Source organism: Triturus cristatus, chromosome 7 (assembly GCF_964204655.1).
Source record: "Triturus cristatus chromosome 7, aTriCri1.1, whole genome shotgun sequence".
NCBI lineage: Eukaryota > Metazoa > Chordata > Amphibia > Caudata > Salamandridae > Triturus > Triturus cristatus.
In genome coordinates this window covers 1,567,247,384-1,567,263,230 of record NC_140590.1, presented here as the reverse complement: position 1 = coordinate 1,567,263,230, position 15,847 = coordinate 1,567,247,384, and the positions used below count along the sequence as shown (strand labels likewise).

The 15,847-nt window shown below is 40.7% G+C and overlaps 1 long non-coding RNA gene across 1 annotated transcript in view; it reads right to left on the bottom strand.

Moving 5' to 3' along the window:
• Nucleotides 1-9,617: 9,617 nt before the first annotated feature.
• The window catches only part of LOC146812394 (uncharacterized), a 56,831-nt gene continuing 50,601 nt past the window's right edge, over nt 9,618-15,847 (bottom strand). Inside the window, exon 3 of the long non-coding RNA XR_014966846.1 lies at nt 9,618-9,825. This is a non-coding gene — a long non-coding RNA (uncharacterized LOC146812394). The remainder of the gene's footprint in view (nt 9,826-15,847) is intronic.

Sequence of the window (15,847 nt, the reverse complement as noted above, 5' to 3'; positions counted from 1 at the left end):
TTTTTATTATTTTAATTATTTTTAGTTTTTTAATTAATTGCCAGTTGGTTGACCTCTTTACTGTAACATTTTGAAAACATTTTATATTTATTGTTTTTTTTATTTGTAATTGTTTTAATATTTTGTTTAATTGTGATAACCTTTGATTTGTTTAAGGTAATTTAAGTTGTTTTTTGTCATAGGGAGAACATGTATTTCATTTCAATGTTTATACTATTTTATATATTTGTTTTACTTATTTTATGATAGGAAATTTGTGTCTTTTTAAAGTTTTATTTTTTTTATCTGTAATGAGTATATTTTTATTTTAACTATGTTTAAATAATTTATTTTATACTATCTTTAAATGTTTTGTAAAAAAAGTAGAAGTTAGAATAGTATATTTTAGCCACTCCAAACATATTCCCTCTTTTTCCTTACATTGAAATGATAATATTAAATTTGACTGCTTGAAAGTCCCAAATTCTCCCTACTATTGTTTAGATTGCAGTGGAAATAGTAAGTCTAACCCACCAAAATCGAACACTTCCCCCATGGCTGTGAAGACTGAAGTGATAATTAGCAAACCTAACCCTTTTAAAGTCTAACACTTTCACTGCGTTTGCTTACCTGTGAGGGGGAATAGTAAATCAAACTCCTCCACATGAAAGTACTTTATCTTTTTAGTCGCAATGACAGTGATTCTTTAATGCTTATTTACCCCCTTCCTGATTAGGTTGAGCATAGGTAGCAGATGGACTGTCTCTCCAACTTGCTGTAATCAGTGTATTTGTTGACACTCCGCTTATTGCCGTTTTGTTGGTTTGTTTGCTTGTCTCGTAAAATCTCTTTGTTCCTAGTGGTTATTCTGTGTTTTAGTTCCTCCTTTTAGTTCTTTGGAAATGCCTACGTAGCACCACCTAACTGCTGTAAACTTGCTACCGGTGGGATGAAGTATTTGCTTTGGAACTCGATTTGTTTTTTTGGTTCCTTGAGTTGAACAAGTATGCAGTTTATTTTTTGGACCGGTGGGATGAAGTCTTTGTTTTCTTCATTTTGCAACTGTTTTGCTTGTGGTTGCTTATGTTGAATGTGAATGCACTTTATTTTTTAGACCAGTGGCATGAAGTTTTTATAATTTGGTGAACATGAATGCATCTTTTTTGCTTATGTACTTTGTAGTGTGTATAATTTGGTGAACGTAAATGCATATTTTTTTGCTTATGTACTTTGCGGCTTTTTTTAAATTGTATTTGATTGTTGAAATTGTCAAACACACCGTATTTGTAATTGTAAATGGAAAGTGGAGTGGATGGACATGTTGATACTTTAATGATGTGTGTTTTTTAAAACTTATTTACTACCTAGCTTTGTTTTTAATGTTAATTTATTGTGGTAATTCTGAACGATGATGTAGCATTGTTTTTAATATTTATTTAGTATGGAAATTGTAAATGATGTTGTATTATTTGGTTATTTAGTCAAGTTTTTTTAATTTTTTTTAACATTCTCTGCTGTATCTGTAATTTTCTCTCTGCGTGCCTTGGCAGCTTCAGCTGTGGTCTACAGTTCTTTTGTGTGAATTTTGACATCCTACTGTTTTTGGTAATTTAGGTTGTATATATCCCACAGATGCTGCAGACAGAAAGATAACCATCTTTACTACAAGCACTATTTGTGCTTTATTATCCCATCCCTGTTTTCTTTCAAGAAATGTCTACAAAACATACTAATGTTTCACACTACTGCAGGATTTAAGGCACACTTTTGCCTTGCTTTTAAGCAAGTGTGAATACCTTTAAATTCACTTACACTGTTAAAGCAGCCTGAAGGCAACTTTAGTCTTTTTTCTAATTAAAAGCTTATTTAAACAACGTGATGTTGATTTTATTTTGGGATGGAACTCTCATTTGTGCATAACCGCAAACACGTAGCTTCAATATTCCTGCACACTTTTTTGCAGCACGCACATACACTATACTTCCATAAAATCAGTAACTTTCACCTGCACCCAGTATATATATACATTGAAACGCTTACCTCCATATAGCCAGCCACTACCCCCTAGCTCAAGTGGCACACCATACCTATATTGCTGCTTTTAGTTCTTTTCCTCCCATAACTATATCACCCCACTCTTTCTTACTCACACACCCTGCAAATTCCACTTTTATTTACAATTAAATACTTAAACAATAGCTCCTAACCTCAGGGACACACTGCAAAACAGGGGGCACACACCTCATTTCGGTACCAAAAACATTTAATTCATCACCTTTCACTAGACCTCAAATGCAAAAGCTGCTTTCACCTGCAGCAAGTGCAAACTATTCAAAAGTATTACTTAAGCACATTCAAAACAGACCCAATAGAAAATATTGGGCACCGACATATTAAAAACTATTCTGTTTCACACACATACATACAGGCAGCTGTCTGTTTCTCACGTGTCTCTTTACAATTCATCTCTCTTCTCTCCATTGTATCTCCCTCTCCTTCTCTCACTCAATCTCTCTCACACACATGCAAGCAGCTGTCTCTTTCTCACTTGTCCGTTTATAATTTATCTCTTTTCTCTCAGTTGTAGCTCTCTCTCTCCTTCTCTTACTCCTTCTCTCTCACACATAAATGCACACAGCTCTCTTTTTCTCCCTTATCTCTTTATAATTTATCTCTCTTCTCTCTGTTCTAGCTCCATCTACTTTTCTCAGTCTCTCACACATACATTCACACAACTATCGCTTTTTATCACTTCTTTCTTTAAAATCTGTCTCTCTCGTCTCTGTTATACCTCCTTTCTAATCTCTCTCTCTCTCTCTCACACATGCACATCCATGTCGTTCACTTCTCTTTTAACAACCTGTCCTAACTATCCAAATGTAACATATTATTTCTGCTTCAAAACTACCGGTAAACATAAGGCTTCGCTATTACTGCACAAATATGTTCAACAGACAAATGCACTATATATTAATAACATTTATAACTGTACCCTGGCCCCATATATATTACTATGCTCACTCACATACAGCCGCCCCCACTCCCAAGAATAACATTGTAAAATCAGCCTGAAGGCTACATTGCGCATTTTTGTAATTTAAAGCTTCAATCAAGAAGCTGCTACTACTTTATTTTTAAAGGATAAATCACATTCCTGCATGCAATTTATTTATTTGTTTGTTTTTAAATTATAGATGCAGATTATTTTTCTAGAAATTACACATGGCGCTATTTTCAACTACAACGTTATAGCTTCCTCTACTTCTCTCACTTTCTCTCTCTCACACATACATGCATGCAGTTGTCTCTCATTTCTCGCTTTACAATTTCTCTCTTTTATCTCCGTTCTAGCTCTCGCTCCTTCTCTCACTCTCTCTCATCCACACATTCACTCAGCTGTCCCATTCTCACTTGTCTCTTTACAATTTATTTTTCTTCTCTATATTCTAGCCCCCTCTCTTCTCTCACTATGCCTCTCACACACATTTTCTCACTTCTATCTTTAAAATGTATCTCTCCGTTCTAGCTCCCTCTCCTTCTCTCACTCTCACACACACATGCATGCAACTCTCTTTCTCACTTGTCTCTTTATGATTTAAACGATGCTGGGTTGGTAATTGTATAAGCAAACTGGAGAGGATGGACAAGTACCTACATTAAAGGAAATTCTTAACAAAAACGTTGTTGTGTTGTAGCACATTTATAATAATTTATTAAGTGAGCATGCAGTTTATTTTTGCTCGGGCTGCAATTTAAATTTTTGGTTGCGTGTTGCCGATATTTTTTGAGTTGTAGTAATGTTTTAGCATTTTAAAGAATTTGCGTGTAGTGAAATACTGCTTTTTCTGCTAATAATGCAGAGTATTTTGAATAATTACATATATTATATGGAATTTTTGAAGATAGCTACTTGTTCAACCACACCAATTAAAGAGGCTATTATAAAGTGAACTTTAAACGAAAACACTGTTATATTGTGGGGTATTTATAATAATTTGTTAAATATTTTTGAAATAATTTTCACAAGGATGCTTTTTTTAGCCACTGTTTCTTTTAGGAAAACGGTATAACACTTTCTGAAGCTGGGACAGGGGTGTAGACTATTTGGTTATTTCACTTGGTCAAGCTTTCTTTTATTTATTTTTCCATTCACTGCTGTATCGGCACTCTTCTATGTACCCTTGTCAGCTTCAGCAGTAATCTACAGTGTGTTTGTGAACTTTGATATCCTGATGTTTTTCGCAATTTAGTTAGTGTGTATCCCACAGATGCTGTAGACAGAAAGATAACCATCTCTACTACAAGCATTATTTGTGCTTTATTATCGTGTCCCTGTTTTCTTTCACAACGTGTCTACAAAACATGCTAATGTTTCACACTACTGCAGACTTTCAGGCACACTTTTGCCTTGCTTTTAAGCAAGTGGGAATACCTTCATATTCACTTACACTGTTGAAGCAGCCTGAAGGCAACTTTAGTATTTTTATAGTTAAAAGCTTATTTAAACAAAGTAGTGTTGATTTTATTTTGGGAAGGAACTCGCGTTTTGTGCATAGCTGCAAGCAGTTAGCTTCAATATTCCAGCACGTTTGTGCAGCATGCACATGCCTTATACATTAGTAAAATGTATAACTTTCACCTGCACCCAGTATATATATTGAAACGCTTCCTCAATATAGCCGGCCACCACCCCCAAGCACAAGTCGCACATCATACCTATTTTACTGCCATTTAAAAAAAAATTCCTCCCATAAGTATATTACCCTCCTCTTTCTTACTCACCCACCCGGCAAATCCCATTTTTATTTACATTTAACATTTAAGCTACAGCTCCTAACCTCAGGGACACACTCCCAAACAGTGGGAACACACCGAATTTCGGTACCAAAGACATTTAATATGTCTCCTTTCACTAGACCTCAAATGCAAAAGCTGCTTTCACTGGCAGCAAGTGCAAACTCTTCAAAAGTATTACTTAAGCACCTTCAAAACAGACCCAATAGAAAATATTGGGCACCGACATATTGAATAATACTCAGTTTCACACACATACATACACGCAGCGTTCTCTTTCACACGTATCTCTCTTCTCTCCATTATAGCACCCTCTCCTTACATCCCCCGCTCTCTCTCATACATACATGCACACAGCTGTCTCTTTCTCTCTTGTCTTTTTACAATCTATCTCTCTTCTCTCCATTCTAGCTCCCTCTTCTTCTCTCACTCTCACACATACATGCACCTGTCTCATTACAATTTATCTCTCTTCTCTCTGTTCTAGCTTCCTCTCCGTCTCTCACTCTCTCTCTCTCTTTGTCACACATTCATGCACACAGCTGCTTCTTTCTCATGTGTCTCTTTACAATTTAGCTCTCTTCTTTCCATTCCACCTCCCTCTCCTTCTCTCACTCTCTCACTCTCTCTCATGCATAAAGGCATGCGTCTATCTTTCTCACTTACCTCTTTCTAATTTATCTCTCTGTTTAAGCTTCCCTCCTTCTCTCACTCTCTCTCTCACACACACATGCAAAACACTCTTTAAACAAGTATAACACCCTCTACCCTTTGTTCTCTCTCACACGCACTATTTATACTCCTCTTTCTCAATATCAATAACAGCTACATCAAAAAATAACTAACCCTCGCATTCTTCCCTTATATCTAAACTAAACAACTAACACCACCATCTACTCACAAAACACGTAATTCTATTACACAAATACAATAATCAACACACAATTTCAAAATTACACACATAAATACATTACACACCACATACATATACTACACTACAAAATAAAACATAAATGAACAGCATTATCATTTACAACACAAATAGCTCCAACTCACACAAATGAGAGACCTATTGCATTGTAAATCTACATTTTTAACTATGCTTTTGATATGCAGTTCTTAATACAACTGAGTGGGGGTAACTCTGGTTCCCCTCTTAAACTTGTCCTTCGTCAGTCACATGTTGGATCAAATCGCCTTTTGAAGAGGAATATAGTTTAAAAGGAGTTGCTTAATTTAGGAAATCATTCTTAGGCCTGGACCTCCGTTTGGTACTCACTGGCACTTAGTCCACTCATCCATCACATCTGTTACTTACCTTACCTCGTTGTGCTGCTGCTAAATCTCAGTTGGAATTCCTTCTCTGATTACAAGTGAATAAACAGATGTTTTATACAATTTGCTCAGTGTGCAAGTCATTGGCTGGCACATTTTCTGTGTATCGCAGCTCTACACTGCCTTTTATAAGCAATATTCCTCTTCCCTTTCATTGAACCAGAGCAGGCAGTCACCCTTTCTCGATCCTTACACCTATTTGCATGACTCCAGATGTAATAGACGTTGTCCATGAGAGTGCAGGGTGAGAGGTGTGCCTTTGTGCCTGCAAAGTGCCACATTAAAACCGGGCTAATGCCCCGATTACTTACCGGTAATCTTCATTACTCCGTCTATAGTCTTCCTCGCCACATGACTAACAAAGTGAGCTTCAGCTCCACACCACACCTGTTTTTTTTTCTTCTGGTGTGGAGCTGAAGCTCACTTTGTTAGTCATGTGGCGAGGAAGACTAACGAGGAGGTAATTGGTATTGTCAATGCTTGTTTAAGAATCAAACTCATCGGCATATCCAAGACAAGTGCAGAGGCTGTGCTTATACATCTCGACTGGCCCTCGTGCAATAACAAAGTAATGGTTTCACGCCCCCTGCTGGTATGCAGTGCCTCCTATGTCCCAGCTGATACAGTGGCGGTGCCTGCAGACGCAAACAGAACAATTGATGGACAGAATGCTGACCAATGTCAAACATTCTCCCCAGTGTCTGCAGATGTCAGGGGGCTCTCGTCTTCAAACCCACATGAACCTCGGGAGCAGGATTGACAGGTGTCTGTGTTTGGCTCAGAAAAGAGAAACGTGCAATGAGTTAGAAAGGCCAAGTGGAATCTGAGTGAAAGATAGACTGGGAAGTAAAAGTGAGGATGCGTCTGAAAGAGAGCTAAAATGCGGAGTGAAATAACCCCAAAAATTCGGCAAAAGGACGATTTCAGGTAAGTAACGGAATAAAGAAATACACATTTTTTGTTGCGCGCGCTGCATGGCATTTGGCGATGCAGCGCGCGCAACGAAATTCGTTTCATTTCTTTTTTCCGTTACTTACCTGAAATCGTCCGTTTGCCGAATTTTACAACCTCCCACCCCGCCCCTCCCCCGCCCCACGTCACCACCCGATGGCACGCCCTATACAGGCCGTGGCTGATGATGCTGTGCTTGCTTGGTAAAGGAAGTTGTATGCCGAAGGTGGGGCAGGCAGTCTTTTTATGGAGTGATTCAGTGCTTAATTTGTAAAATAATAACTGCCAGGGCTCTGGTCAGGAGGCCACAGCAGCTTGCACCACATAGTGCCCCTGCCATGCTTTCAATGACAGTACAAACACAAATACTAACCATCACACTCCTACAAGTCTGATAAAGCTAAAAGAATGGCTTGGGCGGCAGGTAATAGTAATTTTTAATGTTGATTGAATTAATAATTACCTGTTGTGGTCATTTCGAAATTAGCAGACAAGCCACCTAGAGACAGACTGTCAGAAGCGCTGGTGTTGGCAATTAAGTGCCGGTGAAGAGCACCAGAAACCACCAGCACAAATTAAGCACTGGAGTGACTAAGCCAAAAGGGGGACTGTATCAATGAATATGCATGTTTGAGTAGGAATATTATCAAGGGCACTGCTACCCACTGGATGTTCTGGTGCTACTGACACACTCACACATACTAGGTGACCACAGAAAACCTTAACCTCTTCAGTGCCCCGCCCTTTCCACGCCCTGTGCCGGGCGTTTCATTAGCGGGCGGGGTTCATGACGAGATAGTCTCGTCATGGGCACAGCGCAACCGCGCTCCATGACGAGACTATCTCGTTATGGGCACTGAAGGGGTTAAGCAGGAAATAGTAGTTTATAAAAAAAAAATCATAGGACATTAAACTACTCGATGAGCAACTGCTAGATATTGCCTAGGTTTTGCCGACTGGTCAGAAAAGCATTTTCCTGCAGCTCGGGCACAGGAGGTCTTTGCCACCAGTTGGAGAGGTAGAGATAAGGTGCAAAGGCAGCTTGTAGCCACATAAAATATTTGGAAAGAGAAAAGAGCACCTTAAAGAACAGACAATTCTTCACTGGGAGCTAGTCCTGTTTTCGCAAATTAACAGAAATCGGGGCTTCTTGGTGTATGTTCCTTTCTCGCACTATTTTAAAAATGTGTGATTTCTATCTTACTTCTGGGGTTCCTTTTCCATTTGAGGTCTTTTCTAATATCATCTAGAGATTTCAATGGACCCCATCTTAGTTTAACGCATTTCAAAAGGATCTTGAAATCTTTTAGGTCTGTCTGGAGAGAGGCTTATCTAAAAAAAAGAAAAGGGGCTTTCTGCCGATGCCCATTCAAAGGGCTGTGAGATAAGCTAGTTTTATGTGTCATTGCTTAGTATTGACGTGCAAATACCTTCCTTGTCTTTTCTGTTGGAAGTCATTCTGCCTCCCACAACCACCATGTCCTGCTCCTGAAAACAAGATGGAGGACAACTGGAGCGGCTGCAGCACCCTATGACCTGCAGCTCCTCCCTCCCAAGTGTGCAGAGAAGCCCATGAGAAATCACGTTCATATGATATGTCTGTCTTTCTTAAAGACTTAGGGGCACATTTACAAGAAAGTGATGCATCTGTACAGATGCGTCACTTTCCCTGCGCCACCCTGAGAAACCCTTGCTCCATCATGGATGCGCCATATTTACAATACGGACACCATGGCGCAAGGATTGACAGATGCATCAGAAATTGTGACGCATCTGTTGGCGCAAAAGTCACACATTTCTGGAGCCGTGTCGCATCACGCAACTCCAGCAATGCATTGGGAGGCCTATCCTCATTGTGCTACGTCACTCCTGATGCCTGCTCCAAGGAGGCGTAACGTTTTGACGCAGTGGCGCCCTAGAAGTGGCGCAGTGAAATCTCGTAGATTTCACTGCGTCACTTCTACGAAGATTTGTTTTCGTGGTAACGTCCACCCTGCATACATTATACCTGACGCAGGTATGATGTGATGCAGGGCTTTACCACGTGATGCATCTCGCTAGATGCGTCACGTTGTAAATGGCTGCATTTGTACGCTGCCGTTGCGTCACAAAAAGTGAGGCAACCGCGGAGCAAAAATGACGCAAGGGGTTTGTAAATCTTCCCCTAAGGGCTTTATTTAGAATTTGGCCAATGGCTACTCCGTCACACACATTAAATATATCCTATATACCTCATTACAAGTGCCATAGTATATAATGAACTTCTAATGAGGTGGATGAGAAGTTTGTTATGTTTGTGACAGAGTAATCTCTTCCTCTCTCTCCCCCCAAGTTCAAAATCAGGCCAAAAGTTAGGGGAAAACCGCAGCCATCTTAGGAGGGAGTAATTTACAAAGTGTGAAAACAGACTTTCTGTGTTAAACAACATGTTTCAATATCTATTCTCAAATAAGGAAATGTTCTTTAGTACAAAAATTACCCATATTGTCACAGACAGGCTCAGTTTATTTTATTTGCTTATATTTGTAAGGACAGAGAATGAATTACTCAGCACAATATTTAATGTTCTGCATTTTTTAATAGTTGAATAGAACACATCTTCATGCAAAGACATCATTCATGCCTTGGAAGTGAAGCTGAGGCTTAGCAGACAGAGGCAAGCAACATAATAGATTCAACAGGTTTAATCAATCTCTGGATCCTGTTGGTCTGTGCACAACCGACCTGGCTGCCGTTTTGGCGTCCCCACTGGTATGGCCGGCTAACCTGAGAAAAAGAAATCAACACAACATATATTCAACATCATTTAAAAATAGCAAATTTGTATGAAGTATATTTAATATAGCCATATTTGTTTGCATTAACATTAACCAAATCCTCAAACAAAGGTAAATGATACGTCACTTTCACTAACTTAAAAAGACATCCAGTGAATGTTGTCAAAATACATCTCAAAGGCCCTGTGGACATCATTAAACAAAGTAACAATCGGGAATGTCTATTGTTGGTGGTTGTTATAGATGCAGGACTAGGAGTAGAGGATATGCTTTTCTCCACATTATATGCTCCTTTAACACAATGATTCACCATTATTGGTGCATCTTTTTTCAAATGGTAAGTTAATTGTTATACTTTCGCTGGTGCTTGATGCTTTCTCTGCTCTTTACTGCTGATTTCGACTAACTCTTATGCATCTGCTTAGAAATTTCCCAAGTAGGTTGAGGCAATTGCCTCACACTCATTTAGAATTTTATCTTGTGGTAGCCCATCATAAATTGGCAAGACTCCCTTCCCGCCAATTTCACAGGTTGCCCCCTCATTCGGCATGGGAAAACACCAAGGGGCATATTTACAAGCCCCTACCGCCAAGGGAACGTCACTTTTTGCGACGTTCCTGTGGTGATAGGGGCATCGCCTTATTAACAAGACAGAATTAAGCCACTTAACGTGGCTTAACGCTGCCTTGTAAGTAAGGCCCCCTTTCACGCTATGCTTGGTGTGAAAGGGGTAGGCAATGGATGTTGCGGTGGGCGTTCCACCACAACACCCATTGATTCTGAAGCTGTCCCCTATATACAAAGAAGGCATAAATAGGAGGCAGCGCCAGAATTAAGACCAAGTAAAACCTGGTCTTACCCTGGCGCAATGAGGAAAAATGTTTCATTTCTCCTTGTTTTTGCTGTTTTCATGTTTGCCAATGATTGTTTATGTACAGGAAGGTCCCCCTTCCTGCACATAAACAATCATTTTTTTACAATGCCATTTTGCAACTTTTATGTGTGATGCATTAAGCAGCACACATAGAAGTTACAAAACCGCATTTAAAGATTGTTTATGTGCAGGAAGGGGAACCTTCCTGCACATATACAATCTTCCCTGCATGCAGACACCCTTGCACTATGGTGCAAAGGTGCTGCATTGGCGCTAGGCTACTAAGTGTAGCGCCAGCGCAGGGGGAAACGCAGGGCTGCACCATATTTTTGTAAGTATGGTGCAGCCCTTGGTTTCTGAAGTGGTGGAGTGAGGCATTAAGCCAGGAAGGTTTCCTTGTAAATATGCCCTCAAGTTTCTGGAGGCAAGGCTTTGCCATTGATCAGATGGACAGTCCACCACATAGCCAGCGGTCAATGGACATCAGAAGGACCGCCCTATTTTGGGTGGTCCTTCTGATGTGCAATCTGCAAGGAAAAGCATAATGGTACAGAACAAGCAACAATGCAAAATATCTCTCACCACACCAGGGCCAATTGTTTTGTTTTTGTTTGTTTTCCAGAAAAAGCTACTTTGAGGCTTTTGTGAAGAATAAAAACGCTTGCAGACCAGGGTCAGTACAACATGGTGCTACTGTTTGGCATACTTCTGTGCTCTGTGCAACTGGCAGGTTGGCTGAGATTGTCTTTTTGTTTAGACGCACAAATGCTATGATTCCTCATGTTTCCTATAAGATGTCCTTCACCATCCCAAAGTTCTCACCTCCCCTCAAAACAAGAAGGAAGCTATATAGATCTATTGAAGTATTGCATTCCTCCCAGTTGCCTTTCTAGCTGATGTGTCCAGGAGCCCACTAGAGAGCACCTCCTCTGTTACCATTAACTGCTAGATTCTACATGTCATAGAGATAAAGTTAGAAAACTCCCTAAAGCTATGGGAAGGCTGCAGCCATCTTTGGGAGACGCCAGGAGATTGAAGCTATGGGAAGGCTGCAGCCATCTTTGGGAGGACTTCTCCATATGTCTTTGTTTTGAGGCTTCATTTATCATAACGAGCAGACTGTTTTTCTACGCCTTACAAGATTACCTTTACTTGTGCTCTTTGAACATTGAATATATGAACCTCACATCTTTCAAAACGCGCCGCCTATATAGCACTACACTTTTCGAAAGTATTCCGAAGCATTGTTCTTAAACAAAAATTGGAAGTTTGGACTACCGCCATTGCTGTTGTTTTTCCCGTACAACAAAGGGAATCTTACCCAGCATCTTTACTATTTTGCTGCTAAGCCTTAAAACAGTCGTCTACACGATGAAACACGTGTCGGCTGACTGCATCTACGCTACATACTTCACGTCAACACAACCAAGATTGTTCTTTTTTTGTTTTTTGTACTAGGAAGGTTTTATGATCTATTGTACATATTGCATATTGCTATGTTCATTAAAACCAACTGACAACAAGGTTGGTTGATAAACTAATTTGTTGCTGTGCTCTGTATTATATGATTGGTTTCTAAATGTATAGAGAAAATTCTTTTTTTCTATACAGGATAACACTGGTTAAGTGGCAAAGTGTTTTACATTGAGTACGCTCTTACACATATAGTTAACATTTATTGGAAGACACTGCGGAGGTGCGGACTTGGTATTTATTACCACTGCCATTTGTTCTCAAATTGTCATCTTTGGGAGGTGCCAGGAGCCTGAAGCTATAGGAAGGCTGCAGCCATCTTTGGGAGTGGCCAGGAGCCTCAACCTATAGGAAGGCTGCAGCCATCTTTGGCAGTGGCCAGGAGCCTGAAGCTATGGGAAGGGTGCAGCCGTCTTTGGGAGTGGCCAGGAGCCTGAAGCTATAGGAAGGCTGCAGCCATCTTTGGGAGGGGACGGAAGCCTGAAGCTATGGGAAGGGTGCAGCTGTCTTTGGGAGGAGCCAGGAGCCATATTTGAGGGGAGCCAGGAGTTTGCAGCTATGGGAAGGCTGCAGCCATCTGTGGGAGGAGCCGGGAGCCTGAAGCTATGGGAAGGCTGCAGCCATCTTTGGGAGGAGCCAGGAGTGTGGCAGCTAGTAATGAAAACGTATAATACTACCACTGGGTCGAATACTAACCGGAAACATGTAAGGAATAACACTACTGTATGTTGTGGTTTTAAGACACATTTTGGCGTTTTTTATTATTGGTGTTATTTAACTTCAATAATGGGACTTAAAGGCACATTCATGGGGGATTGTTAATAGCAAACAGTGTGTTTCAAGCACATTTGATTTGTAACATTGATGAAAACTATGGGCAAGAGTTATCAAACATTTGTGCCGGTGCAAAGTAACCAATAGTGAAGCTTTCCCCGCCCCGTCCATCTTTCTCTACCATGTTCAAGATCCCTCTCTTCTTTCTTCGCTCTACTTCTCACTTTCTCCTCCTCTCTCTCTCATTCTTTTGCTCTCACTCTTCCCAATGTCTCCCACACCTTTGCCACTTTATCCTCACTGCTTTGTACCAGTATTTCTACCAGCCTTCATATTTAGCCTATATATACAGTAATTTAGCTGTACCAGGCCAAAATGATAAATCTACGGTAGAATAAAAGAGAAATGTTGCAAGAGGGCACGACAGAAAGAAACACCATTGGTCATGGTAGTGCCATGAAACCATTGGCTGTAGTCCATCTCATAGCAGATTGGGCCGCTCTCTCTCATAACCTGTTATGCACACTGGTCTGCATGTGGCAGAGTTATGGAAATGTAATCTAATTTGGAGGTAGTGTACCTCTTCATTACTAATATTTGTGTGTCTAAAATTGACTTTAAGATGCTAGCTAAAGAAAAATTGTCCTGCACTGTTTATTTTATGTTTAGAGTATTCCATAGCGCGAACAAGACCCTGAATAGGGTATCAGAGCGCGTCACAGTACAGAGCAACACATTAAAGATAGTTTAGTAGGGTCCTACAGATAGCTATCTGACATATATGATGTTTGGATAAGTACAATTCGATAAAAACATACTAAGTAAAAATAGGTTGTTCAGTTCGGTGCATTAGGACACGTTCAAGTACAAACAAATCATATTTAGCGAGGCTGTCCTCATCCTGTGGTTTAGATCCTTGTGTCTCTTCCTGTTTTGAGGTCATTTAGATGAAGCTACAAAGAAGCGGCTGGTATGGACGCATGCAACTCTTGCAAATCCAGAGATGTCCTACACAGCAGTAGCTCCATGGTCAGATCCTACTATGCAGTGTCGCTTAATCCAGTGAAGGTGAAGAAGGTGCATCAGGTGAAGGTGCTGTTGTAGACTGATTTAGCTGTGCAGCCATTTTGAATTTTTGGGAAGTGCACCCTGCAGAGTCATATCTAACTCTGAAACATCTCTTCATCATGAAGGAGTATTCTGTGCATAGGTCGGTCCACCCATACAACACCTAATTCTTCAGGAGAACATACCTAAACAGGGCAGTCCCGAGAGTTGTTGATTACGGCCCTATTAAAAATATTAGAACCCTGTTGAACGGTGTGTAGTTATACAATAAGATATTAGCTGCTCGATGAGTAGAGATTGAACTCTCCCATTACAAACCTAAGGCTGTACTGAGAAATGTTTGTACTGTGCTTTTAAATGCACTACAAATAGGTGACAAAAGCTGGTTATTTTTAAGCCTGGGCAAAGCACTACGCTACGCTCGCGTAGTTTGCGAAGTTCGCGCTACTTCGCACTACGCGAATTGCATGTAGCACAGTGCGAACACGCGTAGCGTAGTGTTGCGTAGTGCTGCGGTCATTTTTTGCTTGCTCGCGGTCCTCAACGTCAAGTTGGCGACCACGAGCAAGCAAATGACATCCCGGCGAGACTTTTTCATTGTTCGCGATCAGCATCATCAAGTTGGCGATCGCAAGCATGGAAAATAAACCTCCCGGCGAGATTCCCAACGCGAGGAGGTCAGGTTTCTCATTGCGAGTGGTCGCGTATGCTCGCGACCGCTCGCGATGTGAAACTACCAGTTTGCGTTGAGAAAGCTGCCGCTCGAGTAAAAATCTACTCGAGCAGCAGAAAACTACAGCTTGCACTGTGCAAGATGCCATTTTCAATGATTGCACAGTGCCGGTTGCTTGTCCGCACTGTGCAATCATTGAAAATGACATCTGGCACAGTGCGAACAAGGTACTATGCAGTTCGCGAAGTGCTACGCGTAGCTCGCGTAGTGCGAAGTGCACTTTGCGTAGCTTCGCGAAGTGCTACTTCGCGAACTACGCCCAGGGTTAGTTATTTTGCCCTTGAAGTTGTTGGAAGACACCTCTAGTGAAATCATGATACTGCCCCTGTAAAAAGTGTGGTCACTGTACATTCGAAATGATAACAGTCTCAGGGCCAGATGTAGGTAACTTCAATTTAGCGAGTCCTTAATAGCGATTTTTACCGAATCGCTATTAAGGACTCGCTAATTGGAATGTAGGTAGGAATCGCTAAAATATTAGCGATTCCTTAACATTCCTTAATAACAAATCGGAAATTGAGATTTGTTATTAAAGAATACCTATCCATTCATTCCTATGGGCTAGGAGGCCCATAGGAATGAATGGGAAGATATTCACCATTAGCGATTCGGTATTACCGAATTGCTAATAGCGGGAGCTATTTCAAGGGTGCCAGGGTGTCCAAAGGACACCCTGTTGCACCACTGAAATGTGCATGTGTGCACATGTGGCGCACATACATGCCCTAAGGGCATGGATGTGTGTGCCACATGGCACATTTAAAAAGCAAAAAAAAGTGCTTTTTCAAAGGCAATCGCTACTTACCACCAACTTGAAGTTGGTGGTAATTAGCGATTCCTTAAGGCTGAAGTGCACTATTTTTAGTGCTATGTACATTGCATTTAAGGAATCGGTATTTCCGATTCCTTAAACGCAAGAGCAAAATAAGGAATCTCTATTTTGCGATTCCTTATTTTGCAAGTAGGTTTCAACTCACCTACATTGCACTCAGCCAAATACCGATCGGTAACGCAGAAATTCTGTGAATTTCTGCGTTACCGCTCGGTATTTGGCCACCTACATCTGGCCCTAAATGAGAGGTACTGGTA